We start from the raw sequence: 17,353 nt of genomic DNA, 5'->3' as shown, positions 1-17,353 counted from the left end.
CTGGAAATCCCCACCCCTTCCTGAAATAGCAGGAATACTCCTCCCACTCATTAGCCTATGAAATTACCCACCACTATAAAAACTGACAACCTCCATACCCTGGTGCTGCTCTCCCCTTCTGAGATGGCCCACACTCTGTCTGCGGAGTGTGTTTCTCTCTAAATAAATCCACTTCTTACCTATCACTTCGTCTCTCACTGAATTCTTTCTGCGATGAGACATCAAGAACCTGAGTTTCATTAAGTTCTGAAACCAGGTGTGTGATCTCAGTTGGAAGACCGTGGGTTTTGGCTGGGTTTGAGTCTGGGCACGTGGGTTCAAGTCCCAGTCTGAGGTGCACGGTTTCAGTACCAGTCCTAATGTTGACTCCTTATGGCATTATTATTATTCCATGACAAATTAGAGCTTTAAGAGATCATTTAACATTTTCAGTAGTTTTTACAGCTAATTTTATTAGTCTAGGCAATTGCCTGCACCTGTTTCAACAGTCAAATTGAATTTTTGCTTTACTAAATTAACTCAGTTCTGAGTAAACTTTTAAAAATGCATATATTTTAAGAAGCAAACAGAAAAATTTTGGTGTGTGTCTTCTGTACAATAGAAGCTATTGTGGAAATGTGTGTCAAAATGTTGCCATTAATGCCTTAAATGTGCTATTTCCTTTCCCTCCTCTTCTGGCTCAGTGTGATGGACCTGGGTGGTAGGTTACTGTTGTAATCCTCTTGTTCTTCTCTACACTGTGTCACAGACTGTGTCGTTATTTAGTTCCTAATTTATCAGAGGTTTTTTTTAAAAAACTGAAGTAATAGTTGATTTACAATGTTGTGTTAGTTTCAGGTGTACAGCAAAGTGATTCAGATCTTTTTCAGATTCTTTTCCATTATAGTTATTACAAGATATTGACCATAGTTCCCTGTGCTATACAGTAGGTCTTTGTTGTTTATCTGTTTTATATACAGTAGTGTATATCTATTGTATTAGTCCCAAACTCCTAATTTATCCCTCCCCCGCCCTTTCCCTTTATGATAACCATACATTTGTTTTCTATGTCTGTTTGTTATCAGAGTGTTTTTGGTTGGAACATTTTCCCTCACCCACATCGTAGATCTCTTAATGACTAATTTATTTTTCATAATCCATGGGCTCTTCAGAAACCTAAAATCATATTTAACTGGCTTTAGCTGAGAGTCTGTTGACACAGACCGTCTCAAAGCAGATTATACTTCAATTCCTTGATCCTCAGTATTCATACGAGATTAATAATAAAGATAAATAAAATTATAATGGTGAAATTTATGAGGCTAATGGATATTAATGTTTTTTAAACACAAATATATATTAGGAATATATATTAGAACACAAGTGTCCTTGAGCTAGAACTTGTGTTGGAGATCTTTGAATACTCTGTTTTTTTGGTAAGGCTAAGAGAATCCAGAAAAAGAATCACTTTTTACTACCAAGGGGAACGAATGCTGTCAAATTATTATATTGATGATCCTAATTCAAAGCTTCAAAGTGGTTTCTAAATCAAGTGTTAAGATACTAAGCACACACTCAGGCACTGTGTTAGAATATCCTATAACGCAGTTCCAAAAGCAGTGTTTCCCATCTTCCCTTCATGACGTGCTAAAGCAGACTGACAGCATGGGGCCAGGCTCAAAGCCACAGATTTAGGAAATGTTGGGGGAAAACAGCACTACCGTTAAAATTGTGTGCAGAAAGTTTAAATTCATTGCTGCATCTTTAAAAGACATTTCCATGAATTACTGGTTTTATTGGTTTTGGATTTTTCCCTTTTAGTTTCTAAGGCTGATAAAAATATAATTGAACACCGAGAGAAACTGGAGTTCTAATTCTCATTCTATTTCTGTGCCATAATTAGTTTTTATTAATCTTTCTCTCCAAATCTGGGTTGCTGTGTGAATAACAAGCATGTCTTAATACATATGGGTTTTCATTCTCTATATTAAATAATACGGCTATAGTGTTGGGAAGGAAAAAAACTGGCTGGTAAACCTGAAAAAGTACAAAAGCTATTTCTTTTCTTCTAACCTTCCGTTTTCTGCATTCTTTAACTGTACTTCATGATCATTAGTAGTTTGACATTGAAGTTAAGGAGAAAGTGATTACATATTTACCCTTGCTCCTGAAATCATTGTTTATACTTAAAATATCTTTACCCGGATGATTTGCTGTTCTTTCTAAAGTGTCCCTTTTTTGGGGGACGTCCCTTGTGGTGCAATGGTTAGGAATCCGCCTGCCAATGCAGGGGACATGGGTTCGAGCCCTGGTCTGGGAAGATCCCACATGCCACGGAGCAACTAAGCCTGTGCACCACAACTACTGAGCCTGCGTTCTAGAGCCCGCGAGCCACAACTACTGAGCCCGCGAGCCACAACTACTGAAGTCCGCGCGCCTAGAGCCCGTGCTCTGCAACAAGAGAAGCCACTGCAATGAGAAGCCTGTGGTCCGCAACGAAGAGTAGCCCCCGCTCGCAGCAACTAGAGATAGCCCGCGTGCAGCAACGAAGACCCAACACAGCCATAAATAAATAAATAAAGCGTCCGTTTTTTCTTGCCACTAATGCAACCAAGAAGGAATCACTTTAATTGAAAAATTGTAAACCGGCCTCTAAGTACTAGACCAGGCATTCAAAGAGATACCATTTATCTGTAATATTTTTTTTTAAGTGGTATTTGCTGTTCCAAACAGTCTTGTTACCAGGGCATGACTTGAATCTGGTCACTCATGATCAGTTATTCAACATCAGCCTTGAACAGGTGGGACCGACGGCGTGAGGCCGCCGCCGCAATCGCCGCGAGGTCGGAGCGCCGGGCTGCACCATGGCCTGCTGCCGGCAGGAAGGGAAGGATAGAATCACACTGGTGACCAGAGAAGACCGTGAAACTCCATGCAACGCGGAGCTGGTGGCCGACGACCCCAGTGATCCGTACGAGGAGCACGGACTGATCCTGCCCAACCGAGACGACATCAACTGGAACCATCCATGCCTGGGGGGATGGCCAGCGGCCCACGTGGGGAACAGTTCAAGGCGGCCTTCTCCTGCTTCCATTGCAGCACAGAGGATGTCAAGGGGTCGGACTGTGTAGACCATTCCGGGCCATGCAGGAGTGCATGCAGAAGTACCCGGACCTCTATCCCCAGGAGGAGGAGAAGCCAGCGGATCGATTAGAGGAAACGGCTGTCTCTGAGGCCGCCACGACCAAAGAAGAGAGGTCCAGCTAATGAGGGCCCTGGGCGCTGGGCTCCAGCCTCCTTCAGAGAGGATGAACCTCTCCAAGAAAGTGTCTCTCCCTCTGTTGTTCTGTGCACTGTAATGTACAAAGTAACTTATTGAGCTGATCAGGGGTCTTGGCCCCTTGACATATACACTGAAAAATGGGTTGTATGTATGTGTGTCTCACATAACCTGTCAGCGAATGTAGCTGCCACTTTTGAATTCTCTTCTCAGATTGTCCTGAATTTTGCCACTTTGAAATAATGTGCTGAATAATCTCAGCAACCAAAAATCATTACCTGGGAGTGTCTTGTGAGTGAGCTGATTTATTCTGATTCATTGTATCCCTTTTAGTAGATTTCATACCCAGTTGGAAAGTGAAACAGAAACAAAACATCTTCCTTTAGAAAGGCTGGAGGGGGGCCATTCCTTGTAGAAGAGGCGGGATGATCAGACCTTGAGTATTTGATGAGGCACTCTGCTTCATTTCTCATATATTTTGGTTTCCAGTTTGCATTGAGCTCCAGGTTTTCTACATTTGGAAAACAGAGCTTTGGACCCTCTGAGTGACCCCCTTTGTAAGTGAAGAGAAAGGCTGGTTTTTTCTGTTCTTGCTATTCCAAAAGCCCTGCTTTGGGGTCTGTGCTCACACTGGCTCTGTCTCAGCCTGTTCAGATGCAATGTTCTTGAGAGGTGGGGACCTAATCATTACCAAAGTAGCACCCAAGAGAGGAAACCATGTCAATTAAAAGGAAAACATGATTTAAAACAAACGAAAAAACCAGATGGGACCACACGTCCTACCCCAGAGGCACACTCATTCTGGTCTAGTTCATCACCAAAACCCAGCTCAAATGCATCTGTCAAGGGCATTTATTTCCCAAATGCTGGTAAACTAGAGATGTCAGACATTGAAATTTGAAGATCACACACTAAGTGCATCATGTTCAGTAACCACACAGACACACACAAGGGGAGAGAGTTAGGGCTGTTTTGCTGGTTGCAGAGGTGAAGCAACTAAAGCCATGGTTAAACTATTGATAGAAGGAATTCCACTATGGCTGCCGCGAAGCCGAATTGTAAATGCTTTAAAGGTTTGACTTTGCCAAGGAAAGAAAGTGATGCAGGCGGGCAGATACACTGTGCAGGCATCCAGCCCCCTGATGCAGTCTCTCCTTGATCTCCCTGTGGGGAATTCAGCCCCTGCCCTGGAAAGGTTCACAGTCTAGTGTGAGGAAGGCGGACACATAAAGAGATGATGGTTGTGGGATTGAAATAAGAAAGCATTTCTCCTTCCCTGGAAAGAGTGGCCTGGGGGCCAGAAACAAAGCTTTTTCCTTCTCTCCCAGGGCTGACCTCCAATACAGATGACTTAGCTGATAGTCATAACTAGAAAACGCACACTGAGCTAGAATTTCAAAACTACACCTGAACCGTACCACTCATGCATTCAACTGGGCTACAATGCAAATACTATCGCAAGAATTAAGATGTGTATTGTGTGTGTGTGTGTTCATGTTGCTTAATTTACTATTATCTTTCTAACACCAGGCATATAGGAATTTCTTATTTTCATTTTTATGGCAGCAGAAGAGAGAAAGAAAAATTGTTTTAGAAGCACTTGTAGAAGAGAATATGCTGAATTATTTCCTAAGGCATAATATTCGAACCGGCAGCTGGGCTAATGCAATGCTGAATTTCGAACTAGTTTCCCTTTTAAGACCCCATTTAGATCATAGTTTGGAGTGGCAGGAAGTACAGCTTGAAAGTTGACGTCAAGTTAAGTAGCAGTGGGTAGGTGACTTATCTTGCCCACCTAGGGTGTGTAGAATATACTTAAAATACTCTACAGTATATATTTATTATCATAAATGCTTCTGCCAGTTCAAGAATTGGCTAAGAATTGGCCTCTTCCAGGAAGCTTTATTCACTAATGTCCCCCCTCCTGGCCCACATGCGTATGATCCCATTCAAGTACTTTGCATTTCCCTTTCCACTCTACCTGGGCTGGTGGTTTTGGAGTGTTTACTTAGAACTGTGACGTTTGACTAGATCAGAACTTCTTGAAAACCAGGTCAGCTTCCATGTCCTTTGGTTTACTCAGTAGCACAAAGTGTTGCCTGCTAATTAATTCTAAATTTTAAGAATCCTAATTTTTTTTTCTTTTTTTGTGTTTAAGAATCCTAATTTTTAAAAAGATTCTTAGTTTACCTTTTTCCTGAGCAAACTGCTTTCTTTTTTTTTTGGATGAGCATATGCTGACTTGTCCCTAATTTTCAGGTAACAGGTAACGGCACAATTCTAAATAATGAAGTATTGTATTCTCTTGGACCCAGGACTAAAGCTTTGAATAAAACCAGTTGTAATTTCCAACCCAGTATGAGCTGCATAAAGAGAATTGGAGGGACTTCCCTGGTGGTCCAGTGGTTAAGAATCCACCTTCCAACGGAGGGGACGTGGGTTCGATCCCTGGTCGGGGAACTAAGATCCCACACGCTACGGGAAAACTAAACCCATGCGTGGCAAACAGAGAGAAGCCCGCAACGAAGACTCAGCGTGGCCAAAAAAAAAAAAAAAAAAAAAAAAAGAAAGAGAGAGAGAATTGGAGTACATTTAATTTACAGTAAGGAGGAGAAATTGGCTTGTGATTCAGTGAAATGAGCATCAAAAAAGATAAGTGTTTCAGAGAACAAAGTCCTTCAACACCTGGATTTGACAAAACTAGTTGACAAAAATTCAAATGAGTTAGTTACAGAGTTGCTATCATGAAAAAATATGATACCTAATAGGTTTTTTTTTTTTTTTTGACTTAACTTTTTTTTTTAGAGCAGTTTTGCTCTTACAGCAAAATTGAGAGGAAGGCACAAAGATTTCCCATATAACCCTTGCCCCAATACGTGTATTATCTTGTAGGATTTTTGCCTTCTGTATTTTAGGTACTTTCAGAAATAAGCTAGGCAGAACCTTGTAAAAGTGGGAGAAAAAACCCCCAACAACTTTACAAATGTCAAAACCTTCAGAGAGTTAAAATAGTGCTGAGTGTGGTTATGGGAGAGGGTTCACTATAATCTATATTGAAACCAGGCCAATGTCCTTATTTATAACCTATGGTTGCTGAAATAACATTCTTTGTTAGCACTAGAATTTCCCTGAGTGTTTTATGTAGGAAAAGTGACACTTGTAGTCATCTTCTGATTTAATTGCTTCTTCATACTTTTTTTTGGGAGAAAAGCTTATTTTTTAAGAAATGAGGAGCCTCTATAGAAAATTGCATTTCCCAAGAAAGCAATTTATTAACCCAATAAACTTAAGTCTTTGGAAAGAAATCCAGTTGGATTTCTATAATAACAAATAGAAGCAGGACTCCAAATACCTACAAAATATAAATTAGGATAAAACGTGGCTCAGAGTTAAACGTGAGAGAGTGAATTAACCAACGGACAATGGCCAGGACAATGGATCTCTGACCCACAGTCTCTGCAGCAAGTGGCCCAGAAAGGTCAGAACTTGGTCAGTGACGGCCAGCTTTCCTAGTTTTGTCAATCCCACCTCCATTTCAACTCAGGGCCAAACACAGAAAGGTACATATGCTCCCCAAACCAATCACATGAGATAGCCTCTCTGGTTAGCTCAACTGCACGTCCCTCAGGCCAACAACTTCCAATCAGGGCATTCCTGAAGCCTTGCCTTTTTACAACATAAAGCTTTCCCACCTCCCTGCTGCCTGCCAAACACAAGTGATAGTGGCTGACTCCCATTGCTATTACAAGCTCTGAATAAATAGCTTCCTTTTGTTCTCATCTGGGTAGTCTTTGTGCATTTCCCCAAGTGGAAAATGTGTAGTAGAACTCCAAGTTTTTGAAAATAAGCTGAAAAAATTCTCAGTGGTGTTGGAAAATGTAGTCATGTGCTCTCTTAATCACTGAAATACTAAAAGCTTATTAGGCTGATTACACGACTTTTGCCTATAGTCAATCAACCAACAAGTATTCATTGAGATTTGAGACTCTGCTCTGCCCCGTTCAGTGGTGGGGAAGTTATTGAAGTTGTATACAGTAGGACAAGCGGGTATTAAAGACCAATCCCCAGTCAACTTTGCGTTCAGTACTTGCCACAGTCAAGACTCAGGCATCAGTTATTCCCGGAATTAACTCGTGGTTTTGCTGTTTAGTAGCTCTGTGACCTTGGGCAAATAACTTTGTTTTCAAATCTCAGAATATTTATCTTTATAATAAATATCTACCATACAGGATTGCTGTTATATTAAATTAAATAATTCAGCTAAAATGCCTCGTAATTTGCTAATAGTAATTACTGTATACTATGTGATAACTCATTATATTACATGCTCACTATTTTAAAATGCAGGAGCCGAATAAAGCATACTTTCCATCCTTGGGGAAATTATCTATTGGAAAGGAAATGATGATTTATGGGAAGTTTATACGGAGTGGTTCAAGAACTTTGTGAGACAATGCATAATTAATTTATTATTTATACAGTGTTGAATTGGGTGGCACAGTATTTAAGTGCTTTGAGGGTTGGTTGATGGGAAATGAGAGTGGGCTAGAGTGCTTTGGAAAGAACGTTTGGAAGAGGAGGCAGATAGTGTGTATCTTGACTGGTGAGGTTGGGAGAGGTGGAGGGAAGATCTCCACCTATCTACAATTAAAGCTCCGCCTACTCCCCACTCCCGGATTCCCAATAGACCTTGTGAATCTGTGAAGAGCTTGGCTTGCTGGGAAGGGAGAATTTTTATCAACAAACTGTGGGAATTAAGGATAGCTGGATAGGAAGGGCAGATTACGGAGGGTGGTCTTAAGAATCAGACACATCAATGTGTTTAGATTTAGATATCTTAAGAAAGTGAATGCTACTATCAAGTGGTATTTCAGGGAGTTTGATTTAGCTGTAGGGTGGAATAGCAGAAGGGGCAGGGAGCCTAAAGTTAGTAGGAAAGTATCAAACTGTGAGATGATGCCAGCCGGGGTTAAGGTGGTTATGGTAGAAGTGGAGAGAGAGAAACTTTTTGGAGGAAGAATATCTAGGACTTGGCAAGTGAATGGTTACGGGGAATTAAATAACAGTAATAATTACTACTTATTAACACTTGTATGTGGGAGGTATTATATAAAAGAAATATCCTTTACATAAGTATCTGGCAAAAAAACGGAGATTGGAACTTTCTTGAGAATTGTAGGCATTTGAACTCTATGAGCGTGCATGGTATGAACTTTACAACTCATAAACAAATGGATGCGCTCACTTTATGCATGAATATTTATGAATATGAACAATGAATAATATTAATCTTTAACAACTCTCGTAGTAGGTTACTAATACAGAGCCTGCAGTGAAATGTGAAATTAAAAACACTGTGGGTGTGGACATTGCATTTCCCTGAGAGCCTTTCGCTGCCCACTGGTTGGTCCTTCACAACCAGCCAGTTGCCCCCAAACGTCCTACTTTGAGAAATTCTGCTCTGGGTCATGTAATCATTTCTCCTCTCAGCCTGGTTGACCAGAAGGTAGTGGGTATAAACCAAGCTGTTTTCTTGTTACTGAGTGTTTCTGTCGAGTCCTTCCTCTGTTAGGTTCCATTGTTCTGTGGCAGCTTACTGGTGCAATTTCAAATTGGCTTACTAACCGCATGGCTTGGTTAAAAAAGCAGACATTGTTTTCAAGAGCCTCTCTTTTCTATCTTTAAGAATGAGAACCTAAATATAATACTTTGGACTCTTAATATGCATCAGGCCCTGATGTTCTATTTACTTTATCTCATTTAACCCTCACAATAGTGCTGCAAGGCTGACTTTTATGCTCCTGATATTACCAAGGAGTGAACCAAAGGGGAAATTGGTTAAAATAACTTGGTCAGTGGCATGTAATCAACAGGAGGTGGAGTCAGGGTAGGAACCCAGGTTGATCCGACTTCAAAGCCCAGTTGCTCAGCACTGTACTTCCTCTTAAAGAAGATGTAAAACTGGAGATGACTCCAAGTTCAACATGAGAATGGTAAGGCCGTTGCCAGGGCGAGGTAACCCAAGGAAGAGAAATGGCCAGAGGCAAAATGGGAGAAGGGAACTAGTAAGTTCAGTTTAGAACATGATTAGTTTGGGGTGATGAGTAAACATCCAAATAAAAACTTACTCTGGAATATTACTTCCATAACACCAATTTTCAAATAATATGTATCAAGGCAATGGCAATATTCACTGACAATCACTATCAAGAGATTTTGCATAACTCCGTGTTAAGATCCTAAGGGGGAAATATATATATCAGGAAGGGTTTCTTTTCTTGTCAGACAGACTTAATTTGCAATTAACCACAAAGAATGTCTGCCTACTCCTTCCCTCTTTGCTTTAGTGCTGGCAGCTCTTTCTACCTTGGCTTCTTTTACCTACATTTGAGGTATTTATTACTGTGCTAAGTCACATGGGCTTTGAAGGTTTTGTTCAAATCCAGGAATGATGTAGATCTCATTAGATGGGCTATTCTCATCTGAAAAGAACCAAGGGAGTCAGAAGAGAGATCCAGTTCAATCCTTGCTATAAGGAAATAAGCCGACTGGAGAAGTTCTCAGATTAAATCTAATTCAACATTATTTAGAAAAAAACCCAGTGGAGACATAATTCATCAGTAAGGCTCAGACTAGGATGCCTTGCTATGCCAGATGAATTCAAGGTACAGTGCCACTTTGAAAAGAAAGAATTGTTGCCCAGACTCATGCATAATCGCACGGATCAGGGCTGGTTTTATACAGATTGTAGAAAACCTTTCTTCTTACTCACACACTTAGGATGAGTCCATCAAGATAAGAAAGATGAAAATTCCCTTTGTGAGGAGAGAGTTTTATGGGAGGATGGGGCTCACTCTTCAGTTTTAAAGGTAAAGACTCATCATGGAGAAATAAAGCATGTGAAGCCAGCTTTGGAGCTAGTAAAACAAATAAAAATCGCTTGATCGTAAACTGTGAAACGAAGTATCTTATTAGCTGGTATGTGGTTACAGGAGAATTATCATGCGCTTGAGTGTTAGAAAAATCTGGCTTCAACCCTGTGTTTGCCACTTAGTAGCTGTGGAACACTGAGAAGGATGCAAAAACAGAACAACTCGAGTAAGAAATAAGTAACAATACTTTTGGATTATAGACCAAAAATATTTATTTCTATCAATATGAACTCATGGATATCTATTTTATCTTTGTCCCATAATATGAAATTATTGTTATTGATTTGTTGCTTAAGTTGTTCTAATGTTGGCCATCGGGAGCTCTTTCAGGTTGGTTCCTATGACTTTTGCAAAGTCCCCATCTTTTCTTTCTTTTCCTTCTTTTTTTCCTTCTTTCCTTCCCTCCTTCCTCCTTTCCTTCCCTCCTCCCTGCCTCCCTCCATTCTTTCCTTCCTTCCCTCCTTCCTTCCTTCTCTTCTTTCTCCCTGCCATTTTCTCTTTCTTTCTTTTTCAGTTCTTTCTTACTTTCTGTAACCATAAGATGCTCCTTGTATTTTTCTAGCCTCATCCCTGGAATCAACCATTTCTCCAAGAATCCCTGGTTTCTTTGATTGGAGAATCGACTTACCTGCGTGTGTTTGTGTGTGTGTGTGTGTGTGTGTGTGTGTGTGTGTGTGTGAAGGTAATAAACTATGACTCCATATCGATATCTCCAATCTGGTACCACAGGGTTCATTCTAGCCTTTCCCCTTTCCTTATTTGTGTCTTCTTTCTCTAACAATAACAAATCTGGTTCTCCTTATCTACACTGTATTTACTTATTTGTTCAAACTTAGTATGCAAATAAAGAAGTTTCAGAATTCTTAACGCATTCTTTTTGAGAACAAAATTTACCAATTCGACTACAACGCTTGTGTACAATTCCATTTGTGTACACTATTCAGACAAAGTGCCCCTTTTCAGGTTAGCTCCTTTCTTCCCTGTCCTCATTAGTGTGGTTGTGTGATTTATTTGTAATATTTTTAGAGCCATTTGTCACAGTCTGTATTTCCTCTTTATTCACATCCTTGTTGAATTTTCTATTAACCTGCAATAATAATTGTTTATTTTTGTGCTGTATGTGTCTGTAGGGTTCGCAAATGTATAGAATCATGTACCCACCATTACAGTTCTATATCAAACAATTTTATCCTTGCCCCAAATTGCCCTGTGCTACTTCCTTATAGAAAACTCTTCTGCCCAACCCTTCTAGGATCATTGACTTATTTTCTGCCTATAGTTTTCCTTTTTGCAGAATGTCATATAAATGGAATCATACAGCATGTAGCCTTTTTGGGTCTGAGTTCTTTCATTTAGCAAAATGAGTTTCAGATTCATGCATGTTATTGCATAAATCTTTTGGCCATCCCTTTTTATAGCTGCACAGTATTCCACTGTATGGATGGTCCTCAGTTTGTTTATCTAGTCCCCAGTTGAATGATATTTACTTTTTTCCAATTTCTGCCTACTGTTAATAAAGCTGCTATAAATATTCATGTATAGGTTTTCGTGTGGGTCATATGGTAAGTACATGTTTAACTTAATAAGAAACTATCATACTGATTTCTAAAATGGTTGTACTGCCACCATACATTGCCGCCAGCAGTGGATGAGAGTTCCAACTGCTCTACATCCGTGTGAACACTTGGTATTGCCATTAAAAATTTTTTTGATAGAACTACCATATGACCCAGCAATCCCACTACTGGGCATATACCCTGAGAAAACCATAATTCAAAAAGAGACATGTACCACAATGTTCATTGCAGCACTATTTACAATAGCCAGGACATGGAAGCAACCTTCCAACCTTCCAAGCAACCACGGAGGTGTCCATTGACAGATGAATGGATAAAAGAGATGTGGCACATATATACAATGGATTATTACTCAGCCATAAAAAGAAACAAAATGGAGTTATTTGTAGCGAGGTGGATGGACCTAGAGTCTGTCATACAGAGTGAAGTAAGTCAGAAAGAGAAAAACAAATACGGTATGCTAACACATATATATGGAATCTTAAAAAAAACACGAAAAAATGGTTCTGATGAACTTAGGGGCAGGACAGGAATAAAGACACAGACGTAGAGAATGGACTTGAGGACACGGGGAGGGGGAAGGGTAAGCTGGGACGAAGTGAGAGAGTGGCATGGACATATGTACACTACCAAAGGTAAAATAGATAGCTACTGGGAAGCAGCTGCATAGCACAGGGAGATCAGCTCGGTGCTTTGTGACCACCTAGAGGGGTGGGATGGGGAGGGTGGGAGGGAGATGCAAGAGGGAGGGGATATGGGGATATATGTATGAATATAGCTGACTCACTTTGCTATACAGCAGAAACTAACACAATATTGTAAAGCAATTATACTCCAATAAAGATGTTAAAAAAAATTCTTTTTTGGATCTTTACGCATGTAGCGGTACCTTCTTTTTGTTTTAATTAGCATTTTCCTAACAATTAGTGATTTTAGCACCTTTTTATTTTTATTTTTATTTTTTTTTCACACACACACACTGTATTTTATTTTTACAAGAGAGAAATAGACTGACACCAAGCATTGTACATGGATGACCACAACAAAAGCAACAATGATTGCAATTACCAAACATGAAACACACTCATACTATGTCATAATATTGACATTCAGTCCAGTAATCCTCCACTGTAACAGCTCCTTTACTTTGCAGTGAAAATTGATTTGTATATTCTTTGCCTCTGAGTCCTTGTGGGATTTTTTTTTTTTTTAATTCAGACAGAAAGTCACGAAAATTATACTCATCCTCATCAGTTCACTCAGTCCCACGTAATTAATTTTTTTTTTTTATCTGGATCTTTTGTTAGCACTTTTATGAGTGCATCAGTTTTTCATTAGAGTTCTGAAAATGCTTATTCATTCAGTTCAGCAGTACAGTCAGTTACCAGAAACCTGTACTTGTCAGAGTCTTTTCCATGAATTTTTTGAAGATGAAACCCTTTTATAGGAACATATTTGCAAAATCATCAGAGTACACCCAGAACTGTCTGTAAATGACAAAAGACTTAAAAATGACCACAGTTAAAGATTTGATGAAAGTTCATAATGCAGTTGACAAGAAAATTAGTTATTTCTGAGATATACATTTTAAAGTAATAACTAGGATTATTACATATAACATTATACCAGAACATATAAGATTTTTAGAAATTTCATGTAATGTCTGAAACATTTATATTAACATATTTCCATACATATTTCCATACAAATAACCCAATAAAAGTTTAGTATTAGTTGTTTTGTTTGTTTTTTTATACTGCAGGTTCTTATTAGGCATCAATTTTATACACATCAGTGTATACATGTCAATCCCAATCGCCCAATTCAGCACACCACCATCCCCACCTCACCGCAGTCTTCCCCCCTTGGTGTCCATATGTCCATTCTCTACATCTGTGTCTCAACTTCTGCCCTGCAAACTGGCTCATCTGTACCATTTTTCTAGGTTCCACATACATGCATTAATATACGATATTTGTTTTTCTCTTTCTGACTTACTTCACTCTGTATGACTGTCTCTAGATCCATCCACGTCTCAACAAATGACTCAGTTTCGTTCCTTTTTATGGCTGAGTAATATTCCATTGTATATATGTACCACAACTTCTTTATCCATTCGTCTGCTGATGGGCATTTAGGTTGCTTCCATGACCTGGCTATTGTAAATAGTGCTGCAATGAACATTCGGGTGCATGTGTCTTTTTGAATTACGGTTTTCTCTGGGTATATGCCCAGTAGTGGGATTGCTGGGTCATATGGTAATTCTATTTTTAGTTTTTTAAGGAACCTCCATATTGTTCTCCATAGTGGCTGTATCAATTTACATTCCCACCAACAGTGCAAGAGGGTTCCCTTTTCTCCACACCCTCTCCAGCATTTGTTGTTTGTAGATTTTCTGATGATGCCCATTCTAACAGGAGTGAGGTGATACCTCATTGTAGTTTTGATTTGCATTTCTCTAATAATTAGTGATGTTGAGCATCTTTTCATGTGCTTCGTGGCCGTCTGTATGTCTTCTTTGGAGAAATGTCTATTTAGGTCTTCTGCCCATTTTTGGATTGGGGTGTTTGTTTCTTTGATATTGAGCTGAATGAGCTGTTTTTATATTTTGGAGATTAATCCTTTGTCCGTTGATTCATTTGCAAATATTTTCTCCCATTCTGAGGGTTGTCTTTTCGTCTTGTTTATGGTTTCCTTTGCTGTGCAAAAGCTTTGAAGTTTCATTAGGTCCCACTTGTTTATTTTTGTTTTTATTTCCATTACTCTAGGAGGTGGATCAAAAAAGATCTTGCTGTGATTTATGTCAAAGAGTGTTCTTCCTATGTTTTCCTCTAAGAGTTTTATAGTGTCCAGTCTTATATTTAGGTCTCTAATCCATTTTGAGTTTATTTTTGTGTATGGTGTTAGGGAGTATTCTAATTTCATTCTTTTACATGTAGCTGTCCAGTTTTCCCAGCACCACTTATTGAAGAGACTGTCGTTTCTCCATTGTATATCTTTGCCTCCTTTGTCATAGATTAGTTGACCATAGGTGCGTGGGTTAATCTCTGGGCTTTCTATCTTGTTCCATTGATCTATGTTTCTGTTTTTGTGCCAGTACCATATTGTCTTGATTACTGTAGCTTCGTAGTAGAGTCTGAAGTCAGGGAGTCTGATTCCTCCAGCTCCATTTTTTTGCCTCAAGACTGCTTTGGCTATTCGGGGTCTTTTGTGTCTCCATACAAATTTTAAGATGATTTGTTCTAGCTCCGTAAAAAATGCCATTGGTAATTTGATAGGGATTGCATTGAACCTGTAGATTGCTTTGGGTAGTATACTCATTTTCACAATGTTGATTCTTCCAAGCCAAGAACATGGTATATCTCTCCATCTGTTGGTATCATCTTTAATTTCTTTCATCAGTGTCTTACAGTTTTCTGCATACAGGTCTTTTGTCTCCCTAGGTAGGTTTATTCCTAGGTATTTTATTCTTTTTGTTGCAATGGTAAATGGGAGTGTTTCCATAATTTCTCGTTCAGATTTTTCATCATTAGTGTATAGGAATGCAAGAGATTTCTGTGCATTAATTTTGTATCCTGCAACTTTACCATATTCATTAATTAGCTCTAGCAGTTTTCTGGTGGCAGTTTTAGGATTCTCTATGTATAGTATCATGTCATCTGCAAACAGTGACAGTTTTACTTCTTCTTTTCCAATTTGTATTCCTTTTATTTCTTTTTCTTCTCTGATTGCCGTGGCTAGGACTTCCAGAACTATGTTGAATAATAGTGGTGAGAGTGGACATCCTTGTCTCGTTCCTGATCTTAGAGGAAATGCTTTCAGTTTTTCACCATTGAGAATGATGTTTGCTGTGGGTTTGTCATATATGGCCTTTATTATGTTGAGGTAGGTTCCCTCTATGCCCACTTTCTGGAGAGTTTTTATCAGAAATGGGTGTTGAATTTTGTCAAAAGCTTTTTCTGCATCTATTGAGATGATCATATGGTTTTTATTCTTCAATTTGTTAATATGGTGTATCACATTGATTGATTTGCGTATATTGAAGAATCCTTGCATCCCTGGGATAAATCCCACTTGATCGTGGTGTATGATCCTTTTAATGTGTTGTTGGATTCTGTTTGCTAGTATTTTGTTGAGGATTTTTGCATCTATATTCATCAGTGATATTGGTCTGTAATTTTCTTTTTTTGTAGTGTCTTTGTCTGGTTTTGGTATCAGGGTGATGGTGGCCTCATAGAATGAGTTTGGGAGTGTTCCTTCCTCTGCAATTCTTTGGAAGAGTTTGAGAAGGATGGGTGTTAGCTCTTCTCTAAATGTTTGATAGAATTCACCTGTGAAGCCATCTGGTCCTGGACTTTTGTTTGTTGGAAGATTTTTAATCACAGTTTCAATTTCATTACTTGTGATTGGTCTGTTCATATTTTCTATTTCTTCCTGATTCAGTCTTGGAAGGTTATACCTTTCTAAGAATTTGTCCATTTCTTCCAGGTTGTCCATTTTATTGGCATAAAGTTGCTTGTAGTAGTCTCTTAGGATGCTTTGTATTTCTGTGGTGTCTGTTGTAACTTCTCCTTTTTCATTTCTGATTTTATTGATTTGAGTCCTCTCCCTCTTTTTCTTGATGAGTCTGGCTAATGGCTTATCAATTTTGTTTATCTTCTCAAAGAACCAACTTTTAGTTTTATTGATCTTTGCTATTGTTTTCTTTGTTTCTATTTCATTTATTTCTGCTCTGATCTTTATGATTTCTTTCCTTCTGCTAACTTTGGGTTTTGTTTGTTCTTCTTTCTCTAGTTTCTTTAGGTGTAAGGTTAGATTGTTTACTTGAGATTTTTCTTGTTTCTTTAGGTAGGCTTGTATAGCTATAAACTTCCCTCTTAGAACCGCTTTTGCTGCATCCCATAGGTTTTGGGTCGTCGTGTTTTCATTGTCCTTTGTCTCTAGGTATTTTTTTATTTCCTCTTTGATTTCTTCAGTGATCTCTTGGTTATTTAGTAACGTATTGTTTAGCCTCCATGTGTTTGTCTTTTTTACGTTTTTTTTCCCTGTAATTCATTTCTAATCTCATAGCGTTGTGGTCAGAAAAGATGCTTGATATGATTTCAATTTTCTTAAATTTACTGAGGCTTGATTTGTGACCCAAGATGTGATCTATCCTGGAGAATGTTCCATGCGCACTTGAGAAGAACGTGTAATCTGCTGTTTTTGGATGGAATGTCCTATATATATCAATTAAATCTATCTGGTCTATTGTGTCATTTAAAGCTTCTGTTTCCTTATTTATTTTCATTTTGGATGATCTGTCCATTGGTGTAAGTGAAGTGTTAAAGTCCCCCACTATGATTGTGTTACTGTCGATTTCCTCTTTTATAGCTGTTAGCAGTTGCCTTATGTATTGAGGTGCTCCTATGTTGGGTGCATATATATTTATAATTGTTATATCTTCTTCTTGGATTGATCCCTGGATCATTATGTAGTGTCCTTCCTTGTCTCTTGTAACATTCTTTATTTTAAAGTCTATTTTATCTGATATGAGTATAGCTACTCCAGCTTTCTTTTGATTTCCATTTGCATGGAATATCTTT

At 38.8% G+C, this 17,353-nt stretch overlaps 1 pseudogene; it reads left to right on the top strand.

The window, feature by feature from the left end:
- Positions 1-2,843: 2,843 nt before the first annotated feature.
- Positions 2,844-3,246, top strand: LOC137751470 (mitochondrial intermembrane space import and assembly protein 40 pseudogene; annotated as a pseudogene).
- Positions 3,247-17,353: the final 14,107 nt, after the last annotated feature.

This window comes from Eschrichtius robustus, chromosome 17 (assembly GCF_028021215.1).
Source record: "Eschrichtius robustus isolate mEscRob2 chromosome 17, mEscRob2.pri, whole genome shotgun sequence".
NCBI classification, from domain to species: Eukaryota; Metazoa; Chordata; class Mammalia; order Artiodactyla; family Eschrichtiidae; genus Eschrichtius; species Eschrichtius robustus.
This window is presented reverse-complemented; position numbering and strand designations above follow the sequence as displayed.